The 14,863-nt window shown below is 41.4% G+C and overlaps 1 protein-coding gene across 5 annotated transcripts in view; it reads left to right on the forward strand.

Annotated features, from left to right (window-relative positions):
• PPP2R2B (protein phosphatase 2 regulatory subunit Bbeta) overlaps positions 1-14,863 on the forward strand; it is a 250,394-nt gene that overhangs the window by 175,973 nt on the left and 59,558 nt on the right. The gene's annotated exons all lie outside the window — the stretch shown is intronic.

Here is a 14,863-nt window from a genome sequence, read left to right on the forward strand (position 1 = left end):
TTTTTTTACTTACTGGATTTCCCCCAGAAAGGGACAATCTTAATTAAATGCAGTGGGAGGAGGGTGAGATACGGACTGATATGGACATTTTTATGCCAGTGACATCATGTGGGTGCTGCAAAATACCTTCATGTGTGAGGAGTGCTGTTCACACCATTAACACCTGTCTGGGAATACCCTTTCTTTGCACATTAGATGTTAGTAGCATGATCAGAGTGTTAATTTTCCCTGTCATAGTAATGAGATAGTGTTTGACACTGTAATGAGGACGGTAGCCTTGCCATTGCTTAAGGCAGTCTTGCCAAAACACCTGTGAATTCTTTGGAGTGTGGTGCATATAGCAATTGCAGTTGGGTTTAAACAAGCCGTGTTTCTGCTTTGGATTCTCACCTCGCTTTGGTCTCGTGTTCTAGCTGCCAGGGTACATTTCTGTTAGGGGTTCAGCTAATTGGAAGTAAGGGAGACATCACTGCCTGCTGTAGCTGACTGACTCAGAGCAACGGTTCTTTCACACATTCTGGATTTCTTATACAGAGGTTATGTGCATTCTGATGGTTGCCTGCTTGAGATACTGATGGTGTGAACAATACCTGCACTGTAGTTCACACACTCACACTTGTTCAACACAGGTGTTTTCTATGTCCGGCAAAACGGTAATGTATAGAAAACACCATATCCCAACCCATGCTGTGGAAAACCTTGGGTTATGTTATTCATAAGCTATAGTAGTACAAATAGTGCTGCATAAACAACAGCAGCAGCTCAGCAAGACAGTCAGTACTAAGTAGAAGGAACATCTGATTGCTTTAGTGCCAGAACACCTCAAGAGAACTGGGTTTCCTGTTTGGGTTGTCAATTCCTGACCTAAGGTTTTTTTCCTTTTGCTGCACCAACTATGTAACAGGAGAAGATTTGACAGACATCACCTCTTAGCAGGGTGATGGAAGAAGCTTCAGCAGGTGCACCTTGCTTTACTTGGCAGAAGTTCATGTTGCGGTCCTGTATTCGCGTTCTGAAAAGCACCCCATAGACGTCTTTGTCTCCCTTTCCCTCTTTCCTCAAGTAGCAAAAAGATAAAGAGCTTTCGTTTTTGGTTAAAAGAAGCTCCTCTTCCTTCTCTTGGCAATATAGTGGTGAGATCTCCTTCAGGCTGCTTTAGCAGCAGTTTACACCTTCTTCAAGACATTATCGTAGCACATGGTAGCTTTCCTTGTTTTATTGCAAGTGCATTAGAATTAACTGAAGAACACTGATGTGCATTGTATAGCTGTTTCTTTTGCTGTCAGTCAGCGGAGCTATTGCTTTATTTGATTTCTCCATCCAAACTGCAATTCTTTAGTGGGAGTGTTTCTTTTTTCCAGAGAAGTATGTGTTCTGTGGACACTGGGCACTTGCTTCATTAGGATCTGAAGCCTAAGCTGTGATGCTTTGGGTCTCTCTGCTCACAAAGCACCCATCCCACACAGGAGAATCTCTGTGCTTCCACTAATTAACTACTGGCTAAAGAAGCCTTGGACCTGAAAGTGCAGCATGGCTTTGAAAGAACAGTTTTCTGGATGTGTTTCCTATTTTAGCCCCATTACCTCCTGTTGTACAAAATGGCTGGTTTGGTATTGACCGTTAGTCTAGTATATATTAATATGGCTGCACAATATTGATTTAAAAGAGTTTTTTATGTGTGGTGCTATTATTACTCTGGGTCACCTTTTATAGCTTCTAGTTTCATCGCCCGCAGGCCAGCAAAGACATTTAATAACTCCAGACAACTAATTAATTTTCACCATAAAACAAATGGTTTCCATATTGCATTGCCGATTCTTGATATTGAAGAAGGCATTGCTCAAGGCCAAGATTATTATAATTATTATTTTTACTTCACAGTTTGTTTACTGTCATTTTGAATAGTGCATTTGGAAGGCTGCATTGCCTCACTGTTGTTCAGAAAGCCCGTTAAAATAATTTCTCAAATATCCTGGATATCTAAACCAGTGTGCTGCTATGCACAGACAGAACTGCTCATCATTGTTATTGACTTCTTTAGTTTTTTCTGAAATGCACTGTCAAAAGGATACTATTCAAAGATTGCCTTCTTCACTGCATTAGAAGAACATGTATTTAATGTGTAAAAAGCAAGGACCCAGTACAGAACTGCCACATTTGCTTTGTCTAGATCTAAATGGAGATTCTCCACATGGCAGACATGCCAGTTTGAGCCTAGGTTGTACTGACCAAACCCTGCAGTGGTTGAAGTGACAGCTCATAGTGAGCTCTTCCTGGACAGCTTCAGTTAATTATTAAGGTTACAATCCTACACACGCTAACATGAGAATAACTGCCATTGGACTCAGCATTGGTACTTACTTCTGAGCAAACATATATAGGCTTGGACTGCCTAGGTAAAGAAATCATACACACTTTTGCCATCTTAAACGCAGCCAGTCACTCATTGGCTGCTATGCTTTCTGTTTATTTCATGTCAATTGTGTTTCTAAAGTTTGCAGGTTGTTGTGAGAGTTGGTGTGCTGAACATGGGGGCGAAAAATGCCCCCCCAAAGAATTAATTGTTTTGCACTGTGGGAATGGCGTTGGACAAGCTGGCATTCAGATAATGTTCATTGTCTTGCATATTGTCTTGGAAACCTTTGAGGCCTGCTGGTCTCTTGTGATACAATAATTAGTCCAGATGACTAATTAATTGCTTGGAGTAACTGTACTATGAGTCAAAATGAAGTGACTTCCTTGGCAATGGATTTTGGATGCCATTAAGGGTGATGCAGTAGGAGACAAGTCCATCTTATGGGGCACAATCCACCAGGAATATCTTCTGGTCAAGTTGTCTTGAACTGCAGCTGTGCAAGAGCTCCATAGGATTATGCCCCATGTTGATTTCTGATATACGCTTGGTATTTATTATTGTATGTGATATTGTATGTGAGCTGGAACTGGACTGAGACCGAAATACTGTAATAAATTCAGTATGTTCAGTATTTCTGTTTTTCTGTATCAGGGTGGTCATCAAGGAAATAACAGATATGACAGAGCCATAGTACAAGGAAGGGAGTAGTTCAGAGTAGAGCTGTCTTGTTGAGTACTTGAGTGATCATTTACCATTCCTTTCAACAGGGATTGGGAACCTGTGGTCCTCCAGATGTTGCTGGATTGCATTTTATTCCTGGCCATTGGCCAAGCTGGATGGGGTTGATGAGAGCTGGAGTTCAGCAATATTTGGAGGGCTACAGATTCCCCATCCCTTCCGCAAAGCATGCTATGTACATATTTACTCTGAAGTTAGTTTTATTGACTTTGTTGGAGCTTATTTCCAGGAGAGTAAGGATTGCAGCCTTAACCACCTAAAATATATATACTGGTTATATGACTGCAATTAATCTATATACATTAAAGTACATTGGGAGAGAGGGGAACAAAGGCAGATCTTCACTGCACATTATTCAAATCAATACGAGATTTAAAACAGATTCTTTGAGATGTAATAAATTCTGTCCCTAATAAATCCATAAACAGATTAAAAGTGAGTGTCACCTCTGAGCGATGGTTACATTCTCCAGGAAACCAGGCCACCCACAGCAGCAAGAAAGCCACACAAAGATCCACTTCCCAGTTTGGATTTTAGGGTCATATTTGTAATTTGTTTGTAGTGTTGAAGGTTAATAGTCAATTATTTTGCCCATCACTCATTCCTTATTGCATTTCTTACAAATAGTGAGGTAATAAAAAAGCACAAACCCGATCAAGACTCCTATATTTATGAGATCGTAGTGTCACACAGGCAGCCCATATTCTAAGGGTATAATACTATTTTGCTTTTGTCCTATTAACCCTTAGCTGTTGTCCAACTCTGGTCAAGTGAATACTGTTCAGCGATCAACCTAATGAAAGCTATGGATCCTCAGTGGGATATGCTTTCTATATATTGATTTTGGGGTGGGGGGGCGGGATTAATGCTTGCTGTTGCTGATTGTATTTGCCTGCTGTGTTTTTAAGTAGTTATTTGGTTGCTCTGGACCAGCGTAATCTTCATTAAACAAACAAACAAAATCCCATCTGTTTAATTCTACTATCTTGGACTGATGGTAGAGAATTTGAGATACAAAATAAGGGCTGTTGAGAAAGATTCACTGTGACTTAGCTAGCTCAGTAATTAATGAAGGCCATAACACAGGGAGTTTGAATATACAGTAGCTGTATACACACAAGAGTTGTTTTGAAAGCTTCCTGTTTGGCAATTGCCCATGAACTGCCCCCTCACAGTAACCAGAATGGCTGCTGTGCTCTCAGAATAAACACTTGTGGGGTATGTGTTTTACCCAGTTTATTTCTACTTGTAGTTCAGGTTAAGGATGTGAGGCTAGAAGTAAACGAACTTCTTTACCTTCTCATAAAACTGGGGAGTCTTCCATGGCTACAAGTCACGATAGTTAAGTTCTACCTCCACTGTCAGAGCTGATAAGTGGGTATGGCTTGCCTCACAAGGCCAGCTGCCGGGTATCACACGTGGAAAAGAGCACCTGAGCACTCAGGTGTTGATTGGCCAGTATGAGAACAGGATAGTAGACTAGATGGGCCTTTGTCCCAATCTAGCAGGGCTCTCCTTATCTACTTAGTTATAAAATTCTTGCATTTAGTCCATAAAAGCAGGATTTGATTTAATATTTCTCAGTGATGAAGTAGTAACTGGACATCAGTTACTGGTCCTTTTAGTGTTCCACTTCCCTCCGCCCCATCCCCATACCAGGTTATACTTAGTTTTCTTCTTATATGACTTTCCCTTTTTCTTAACCTTATTTTAACAGCTATTAAATTATCTGGAGGTTTGGGACCTATGAAGGTCAAAGTGTTGGAAGAGGAACTGAAAAATAGAGTACAGAGACTTTTCATGCCTGGGAGTTCAGTGATTTATCACTGTCGAAAAGACTCTCCCACTGACCAAGGTGAACTTTTTTCTGAATAACGAATGTTATATATTGGGAAAAAGTTCTCATGGCTCAGTCCTTTTGGCTAGAGAGAACGGGCCCTTGGACTGGTACAGGTTTATGACATGTGATACCGTGCTAACTTTGCTTTGGCAACAGTTACCAGCAACACGTGGAATGAAATGGCATTTTGGAAAGCAAAGCCTAGAAACGGGAAAGAATGGAGGAATTGGAAGAATAGAACTCTGCAGATTCCTTTGGTGTTTCCAGTGATCCTCTCATGCTTATCACAACCTGATATGTATTAGTGATGTGTTCTGGAGGAATTCATAGTCAGTAAGAGTGGGCGTCCGCAATGATAGCTTGTGGTTTATTGTTATCCACTATAACAGCATGGGCATGAGAACCTGAAAACATCCCTTCCTGTGCTGTCTTTGGAGGGTTACGTGTAGCTGGACAGGAATCTGCCAAGGTGGGCAGGCCCCTTAACAGCTCAAACATCCTGGAATGGGAGGGGGGGGAATTAGGGCCAGGAGAAGCATTTATTTCTTTTTGCCTACACAAAGCCTCACACGACAACACCACCAAGAAATTTGGGGTAAAGCAATGCAGAAAGATAAGGCTTTACCAGGCCATGTCAGTTGTCCCACGGTGGACTAACTCCTTTTAACAGTGGTGCTTTGGCCAGCCTGCATGTGAAAGGCTGATGCTGCAATTGCGTTGAAGGTCAAAAGAATGGCCATAAGCCAGACAATGTACAACAAGGAGAGGAGGAGAGGAAAAGCACTGGCATGCGAGCATTTGGCAGCAACATGGCCTGAATTCTCTGTAGTAATAAACCATTGCAGGATGGATCTATTGCTGCTCTTGTCTTTTTATGCCAAGTCACATTTCAGGACGATTTATTTTAACATTTTGAGGGAAATTTTGACATGTTTTGTTTTATAGACTCGAGTCCAGGAATGTCAGATGAATGAGTCTGATGAGCAAATTGTTATTATCAGGTGACAAGTTTATGTGGATGTACCGGCGGGTAGGGAGTGAAAACAGTAATGGAAATTAAGTGGGGGAAAATACAGTCTGCAACAATTACATGGAAGCAATATATGCAAAATCAGTGCGGTTAAGCATACACAATGGCAGTAACTGATGGTAAAACAAATATTCTTGCATTAGCAAGTTAATTGACATATGTAATAAGATAGGAAACCATTATTGCAGTTCAAGCCATAGGTGACGGAACTGTACTTCTTGCAACCTGCCAGCTGAGGATTACACTTGAAGCATCTGGTGAAATGGATTCTGGTCCCACATAAGGTTAAGCCATAATGAATTTGTTAGCATTCAAGGTGTCACTAGGCTCTTTATTTTTAGTAATGCATCCAATTATTAGATGCAATATATCTATACAACACAAATTCAACATTGCTCACCAGGGCAAGACAGTTTGAGCATTTAAAACCAATCCTGACGTGATTGCATGGCTGCCAATTAGTTTCTGGACCTAATTCAAATTGCTGGTCTTGATCTATAAAGCCTTAAATGGCCTAGGACCTCAATATCTCAAGGACGGCCTCTCCTTATATGAACCAGTCCAGACCCTGCAATCATCATCTGAAGCCTTTCTTTGTGTGCCTCCTCCACAACGTTTCTGAAGGGTGACAACACGAAAAAGGGCCTTTTCTGCAGCGACTCCTCATTTGTGGAATCCTCTCCCCAGGAAGGCTTACCTGGTGCCTTCTTTGCATCTCTTTAGGCATCATGTGAAAACGTTTTTCTTTAACCCCACCTTTGGCTGATTAACACTCCATGTACTTTTAAATATGTTGGGGGAGGGTTATTGGTTTTGTTTTGTTCTTGCTATTGTTTTTACATATTTCGTGTTCTCATTTTGTATTTTTAAGATCTTCGGATGAAGGGCAGTATACTAATTTAATAAATAATAATAAATTAATAACCATCAGACGGGCATTTACTGTCTGCATTCCTTTCTCCCTCCCCAACGCAGAGCAAAGTTGTTTCTAATTCCCCGATATTTGTCGCAGGTAGACCTAAGGGAATACCTAACCCCTACTTTAAAGCACTTAGAAGAAGCAATACGCTTTCTAAATGCCAAGTCTCATGGTGCTTATTATGTGACACAGGTAATGCCATCAGTCTGTAAGAGTAAAAGATTAGCGTGTCTTTAAGCAAAACTGCTTTCTTATTCTCTCGCTTACAGAAATGATAGCTACTTAAAGCTATTTTTCCTTTTTTACTGCGGCTTTTGCATTTGGAGGGTCTGACATTCCCGAGAACTCATCTTCCACAGAGATCAACAACAGTTATAAGAGCCTCTTTTAACAAACCTCTCACTTCACTTCAGCAGCTTCATGCCCATTCTTCCCAGTGATGCACTTTTGTTTACAAAGCTCTGTTTCCCTGAAATATTTCCATGTAGATAAAAGTGTCCGTGCGTGAGAAGCGGAGTGAAATCTGTGACCCTGTTAAGTGGCTTTTTGTTATCAAAAACATGATCTATTTATTTTGCTGTACACCATAATTTCAGATGCTTAAAGCTTCATACTTGACATTTTCGCTATGCAGAGATAATTTGGGGTAGGGAAAATATTTAACTGTTAAAACAGTTTTATTTCACGTATGAGGTTTGCTATATACAGAATGTGTGCACCAGTTTCATTATCCTATGCATGTGGTAAACACTTGAATTTACTGAAAACATCACTTTCCTGTGCAGTAGCAATGAAAAGGGCAAATTCTATGTCAGAAATTATTTAGGAAGGGGCCAATATCAGCCAGTGCCATAATGCTTTGTACACATTTATGGCACAACCACATCTGGAATACTGGTCATCCCACCAGGATTATCAAAGGAATGCAATAAACTCCATACAAGGAAAAGTTGAAGTAATCATAGTTTTGAAATACGTTGACTAATAAATCACACAATTCTATATGTACTTGTTGAGCCTTGAAATCAGTCTTCTCGAACCATCACCCTCCGGATGTTGCTGGACTACGACTTCCATCATTCCTGATCGTTGGCTGGATGGGGCTGATGGGACTTGGAATCCAAAAGCATTTACAGAGCACCAGGTCAGGGAAGGCTGCTTTAGATGCTCAGCTGAGGCCCTTCTCTAAGTGCTTCTACCAGCTGGCTATGGGAGAAAAGAGTTTTTTCTGCAGTGGTCCCTCAATTGTGAAATGTCCCCCATCAGAGAGGTGTACCAGGTACCTGATGTCTCTTTGGTGCTAGGGAAAAATACCTTTCTATTTTCCCAGGTCTTTTAAATCTCTGGTTTTAGCATGATTGTTTGGCTCTGTGGAATTTTTATTTTATATTTTATTGTTGGTCTCAGTTCCGATTTATCACTGATGCAGCGTTTTTAAAAAAAAACAAAAAACCCTATTGATCTCTGCTTCATTTTGATTTTACACTTATTTGTTGCTCCTTAATTTGTCCCATTGTAATTGTTACATTTAAATTTTGTTTTTACTTTGTTCATCACCCAGGGGGGCTGACAAATTAAATTTTCATGTCTTTTCCAAAGTGGTTCTCCCTGAGTTTAGTGGATCGTACTTCCAGGTAAAAAGTATATAGGACTGCCACTTAAGGCTGCAATTCTATACACTTAACTTTCATGCCCGTCCCATTGAACTCAGGGAGACTTAATTTTGGAATAGAGATGCATAGGCTCATGCTGCAAAGTGGAGTGGAGTGATAAAGGTTTATGGCATTGAGAATCACATGGAAATAATGGATAGAGATAAATATGTGACCCTCTTTATAACAATATAGCTTCAGTTCATACAGTGAAATCGATTAATTCTGATTTCAAGGCAGACAAAGGAAAATACTTCACACAGACAGTGCATTCTCTGCCTCAAGAAATGGTGATGACCACTAAGCTCAGTACAGTGGTACCTCGGGTTAAGTACTTAATTCGTTCCAGAGGTCCGTTCTTAACCTGAAACTGTTCTTAACCTGAAGCACCACTTTAGCTAATGGGGCATCCTGCTGCTGCTGTGCCGCCGGAGCCCGATTTCTGTTCTTATCCTGAAGCAAAGTTCTTAACCTGAAGCACTATTTCTGGGTTAGCAGAGTCTGTAACCTGAAGCGTATGTAACCTGAAGTGTATGTAACCTGAAGCGTATGTAACCTGAAGCGTATGTAACCTGAGGTACCACTGTAGATATATTTTTTAAGTATTAGACAAATGCATGGGTGTGATGTCTATCAAAAGTGATTGGCCAAATTAGTTAATGGACCATCTACAACTTAAAGGGAGTGTATCTCAGAGTACTAGGTGCTGAGAATAAATGACAAGAGAAGGTTCTTTCCTTCAAGGTCTGCTTGTGAGCTTCTAGAAGCATCTGGTTGGCCATTGTTGGAATTGGAATTGGGATGCTGCATGATTTAGCCCAGCAATGCTGCTCTTAGGATGCATTCTTATTCCCACAAGATGGCATTTGTGGTGGTGCTAGAATCCCAACAGCACATTTTTATTTTTATTTTAGTTTTAAGGCATTATGGGCTCTATCAAAGTTCCATTGAGACCTAAGTTAGTCGTTGTTCTACTCTGAGTAGAACTAATGATGGATACAACTCTAAATTTCATATTTCTGCATTCCAATAATAATTCCATATTATTATTGTTTGCTACCTTGAGTCTATTATTTTTATTTTAAAAAAACTCAAGGCAGCAAACAACAGTAACAGTAAACAACCATGAAAAATTAAAAGTAGTTTGTCCAAAATCACTAAGTTAAAAGCAAGTAATCTAAAAGAGCATTAAGAAATCAGTTTCACAACAGCAATGAGGAAGCTCTATTTTAGAATGTCGGAATGGCTTTAAAAGTGTAATTTGATCTGGAAACCAGACAGGGCCAGACAGGTATAAAAGTATAATTTGATCTGGGCGAGACGGACTACCCTGGAAGGGTGTTCCAGAATCTCAGAGCCACAATGCAAAAGGAGTTGTGTCCCTTGTGCTTACACACATGCGCACAAAAGGAGATGGGAGAAAGAGCTGTTGAACTTGATAAAAATCAAGAAATCTGCATTGGGTGGGGGGAGAGAATTCCACCCAACCTTTCATTTTTGTTCCTCTTAATAATCCTGCATGTTCCAAAGAGTCCTGGTGAATTTAGAAGCTCAAACTCTACTTTGTGATTTTTAGTAGTTTAGTATTTATTTATTTATTTAGTGCCGCTTTGCAAGCTGCAATAGGTCATCACCAAGAAGCTAGCAATCTTAAATTTTACCTAGGGAAAGGAGAGGAAGAGGAGGCAGGGCTAAGCTGGGAAGCAATGTGTGGTTATTTCAGACTGAGGTTACAGTTAGCAGGACGTGAGAATTAGGAAGTTATGCCAAAAGTGGGTTGGTACTAATAAAGGGATTATAGTACTTTGGTGTTTTGTATCCCCACCCTGCCGTCGCCGCCCCCTGTCCCCAGTGAGCATACATATAACTCATATAACCGCTTGCATTCTTCCTCTGAATTCTTCCTAAAAGCACGTTTTGTTTTGCTGGAGTTGTTCCCCCCCCCCCCCATAACTGTAGTATCCAAAGTGCTTGTGGTTTTGTCTGTGCTAGGGGACGTGTGCAATAAATAATTAGCACAAATAACATCTATGATTTAAATCTCTTTAAAGGAGAAATGTTTTGACTTTGATCCTGCACTCTGCAAATCAAGCTTCTACTGAGGCTCTGATAGAAGTATTTCCTCCTCACTTTTAACTACCCTTCCAGTTAGAAGAGAAGGTTTGCAAATGTCTCCCTGGGGTGCTCTGCACAGCAAGATACTTTCTGTTTCCTTTGATGAACAAAACAAAATAAAAAAGAGGTTGGGGGGAGGGTAGAAGATGTATAGGTTGAAGCAGCATCCAGGACTGGTTGCAGAAGATCTGGTTTTAAATGTCATGAAAAGGTAGCAGGGTTTATTTCATCTCCTTTTAAATACTTTATCTGCATGGCAGGTCACATTTTATAAATGTGGCAGCTGTGTAGATGTCTTTGTGGTTGTGTAAAATGCCTCTGGCCTACAAAGGGTTAATTGATTTGAAATTCAGCTTTGATACTGCAGTAGACAACTAGAATCCTCCTGTTTATATGCTTAGTTTGTGTAGAAAATTGAATCCACTTGCATATTAGATGTTTTGGGGCCTGAGATGTTTGTATATCAAGTGACAAATGTGACGCTCTCCCATACGTTGGGCTTGAGTTATGGCATGATTATCAAAAGGATTGGTCATCACTGGCCTAGAGGCTGTGGCCTGCTTGGTAGATTCTTTTCAGGTTGTTGTTTTCCCCCAAGGCGTGTCAATCTGAGCCACAACTAATAATGCGAGAGTCTGGGTCCCCCCTTTTTTATTATAGTATTTCAGAAAACAGCTTTTGCGGAATGTCTTAATCAGTGTCATGTACACATTGCTATGAGCAGCAAAAATCTGGTTTCTTTTTTAAAAGCGATTGAAATACATAGTACTGACTGAGGTGTTAATTGTGCTAGTGCAGTTACATTCTCATTGGAGGAGCAGCAGGAAAAAATATTTCTGAATCACATGTCTTCTAATGAAAACCCTAGTTATGACAAAGGGAAAACAGATGAAATGTAACTGCAGATGTGTGTAAGATACAAATGGATGGGGTGGAGCAGCAGACCTAGAGAACAAGTCAAGGATCAAGAGTGTTTGTTAGCACATGCTTTATCTGAAATTATGCAAGGAAGCAGATAATACAGTGTTTTGCTCATGGAGGGGGGTGCTAGAAAAATGGCACAGATTTCATAGGATCTGATCTTGAGGAAAACACAAAAGTGCTTCAGTTCTCTAGGGCAGCGGGCCGAGGTGTCTGAATTTTTATGTTCCTTCTGATCACAGGGATTTTCAGTAATAAACCTTCTCTAGGCAAGATGGTTCACTTGCGCTCCTGAGTGCCTACAGCCCCAGCCTGCCATGGTGCACAGTAAAATTGCAGCCAGCCTTTTAATTTAATGAAACAAATGTCATCCAATCAGCTGAACAAGCACACCTATCAGTCGCGTGTCACTGTGTAGCCCTTGTAGGCGCTGGCCTTGTCTGAGCACGTGAAACATCAAGACGTTCAGGGTTCTGGGGTGAACCTTTGGTGTCAGTTATTGAATTGTTCAGAGGGCCTTGGAAGCTGACAGCAGACCTTTCCACAAAGACGGAGATAAGCTTCCGATTAGTTTGTGAGCCCCCACAGAAGCTCCAGATGCAACACGCATGTCAGAAAGGCCTGCAATATATAAATCATCTCAATTTTCTGTACAATGTCAGAAAGGGGGGGGTAGGGAGGAGACGTTTCTGAGGTTGACTGGCAGTGTGTAACTTTATTAAAAAGTCTTCACTTTCGCTTTTAAGCAGGGCTTTGTCCATTATTGAAGCAGAGAGGAATGGAGTTTGCCGTCCTCTAGGACGACAGAGATGGATGTCTGTGGTTTTGTTTTCTGAGTGGTTTGTTTTGGTGACATTTACTAACAGCTGGAGCTGGATGCGAATGGCTGACCAGCAACAGCTAAACCATCGACATATTGCAGCAACAGCAAACAAAAGGGCAGCTCTATGTAGAAGTCGTCTAAAGCAGGGGTGGCTAACCTTTTTCACCCCTAGGGCCATATTGATCGTCAGTCACCCCCTCTAAAGTCCACATGCCACTGGTGGGCATGACCAGTGGATATGCACCTGCAACTCCGCACTACATACATCACACATAAGGCCATGCACACTCACATGCACACTTACTAGATACACAGGCACACACGCCACTCCAGATCTGTGGGACACTGGAAACACTATTTTTACTTATAAAGAGGAGGCAGAGCGCTTTATCTTTGATTTCAGCACTGAAGATGCTTAGCCTTCAGTTCGCAGATTAAAAATTCATCTGCCTGCTGTATAAAGAGGGGATAGAGGGGTTTTATCTGGAGGGATAGGTCCTTCTCTGTAGTGGTACCCTGACTGTGGAATTCCCTTCCTCCCAATTGCCCCAACTTTACACCAGGCACCAGGACTTTCAGAGGCATTTGATTGGATAGCTCAAGGTCTTAGTGGACTTATGAACTGCTGTTGTATTTATAGTGTGTAATGATTTAAAAAATAGTGGATAGCTTGTTTCTGGGTTCTATGACTTTGCAGTTGTGTCTTTTTTATCTTACTCAACTTGCTGCCCTGGGATCTCCACTTAACGAAACCCAGTTTAATCAGCCAGTAAAATGAACAACAAAAAGAAGTCCCTTCCTTTCCTCATTTTTGCAGTCGCATATCACATAGATTTACTGCTCTTTAAAAGGGGCTGACTGCAGAGCTAAGGCGCACAGTCTCTTCTGCATACAGTGTGCACTTCTTGCATTGCTCTTACTTTGGGACAGGCTTACAACGTTTTCCTTCCTTTGAATGCCACGTATGAGCTGCACTACAGAGTTCTCAAGACATTGTGGCTGCATCCTTTCTTGTCTCCCTCCCTCGCTTCAAAAAAAACAAGTGCTATCAAGAGAGTACATTGCTTCCATATCAGCAGTGATGGCAGGAAAAAAAAACATGATTCAGTCTGTTTTAATGTATCAGCTTGCATTTTGGATGCCGGCTCCAGGAGCAAGGAGAGCAAATTCATCTTCTCCACTTCTCCTTGTGCCAGGCAGTGGCTCTCTTTAACAAAGCACCATGCCAATGCAGCTATACAGACGAGGGCACATGAAGCAAGCTTGTGCCCACCCCCACCCCCTCTTTCTCCTTGTCATTGCCTGTACTCTCCTTGCCTTAAACTGTACTAGAAAGCCATCTTCTTGGCAGCAGAATCCTCTGGGACACGAGAAAGGAAGGAAAAGTAGGTTATAGTAATGCAGTGAAAATACATCACCAGGTAATCTGGAGAGACGTATCAGATGAGTGAACAAGTAATAGATTTTCTTTGTAATGGAACAGAACCATTGCCTGTTCTGCCTAAGTACAAGAGATGGGTATTCCCTTGCCAAAAGGAGAGGAGATTTCCAAACTCTGCTTTTGCCTTTAGCGAGGAAAGCTCTCACATGTGCACTTCAAGACTCTGCATGTTTATTCAGAAGGTTTTTATTGGTTCATATTTTTAGCAAAATTTATATGCGGCTTGATTGTAGTAAAACCTCTTAAGTGTTCAGTGGAGCTTACTCCCAGGCGGTTGCTGCCTTTGCCAACAATTGCCTTGGATAGGCCACTATCCTCACACCTCAGTTCAGCAGCACCCACAATCTGTACTTTCAGAGGAGCTCAAGTTTACTCAGGTAGCATATAGACAATAGAATGCCAGGGCTTCCTAGAGCTGTCATTGCCTGCATCACACAACTTTATTGGGGTTTTTTTAAATAGCAGGGACACAGTTTTGCATGCTATCCCATCCCTGAGCAGTGTGAGATTCCGGGGTTTCCAGGTGCTTACCCAGGGTTTGTGTTTCCTTTAGAATGAGAAACAGCGGAGACTGTGGTGTCTTTATGATAGAAGGTTTTTTTTACACATATATGCAACCTGAGCCTACAATCGAGGGGTTCACAGCATTAACACCACAAGAGGGTCTTTGTTTGTCCCATAGTCACAAGTATCTCTATGTCTCTTTGGCTTCCCAACCTGCTGCTTCCAGCTCTAGCTTCTAGCTCACATAACTGAACTCTTAACACCCAACGCTAACCTTTGCCTTTCTAGCTATCAGTGAGTTGAGGGAGGGGCCCCCATCCATTTGCCATCAGGCACCTGGCACAGAGCCACTTCCTTTGTTACCTTAATGGCCCATACTTAGAGGGTCATTGCCTCACCAGGAAGCTAACCTGGCTATTCCAGAAATTGAATCCATGCTGGATTCAGAAATTAGAAAAGGACCCAGGCATATGGCTTTCCTCCCCCCTCCCCCATAACAATAGGTGCCTTTATATTGAGGAAGG

The sequence above is a fragment of the Podarcis pityusensis genome (assembly GCF_964106645.2).
Source record: "Podarcis pityusensis genome assembly, chromosome: 2".
NCBI classification, from domain to species: Eukaryota; Metazoa; Chordata; class Lepidosauria; order Squamata; family Lacertidae; genus Podarcis; species Podarcis pityusensis.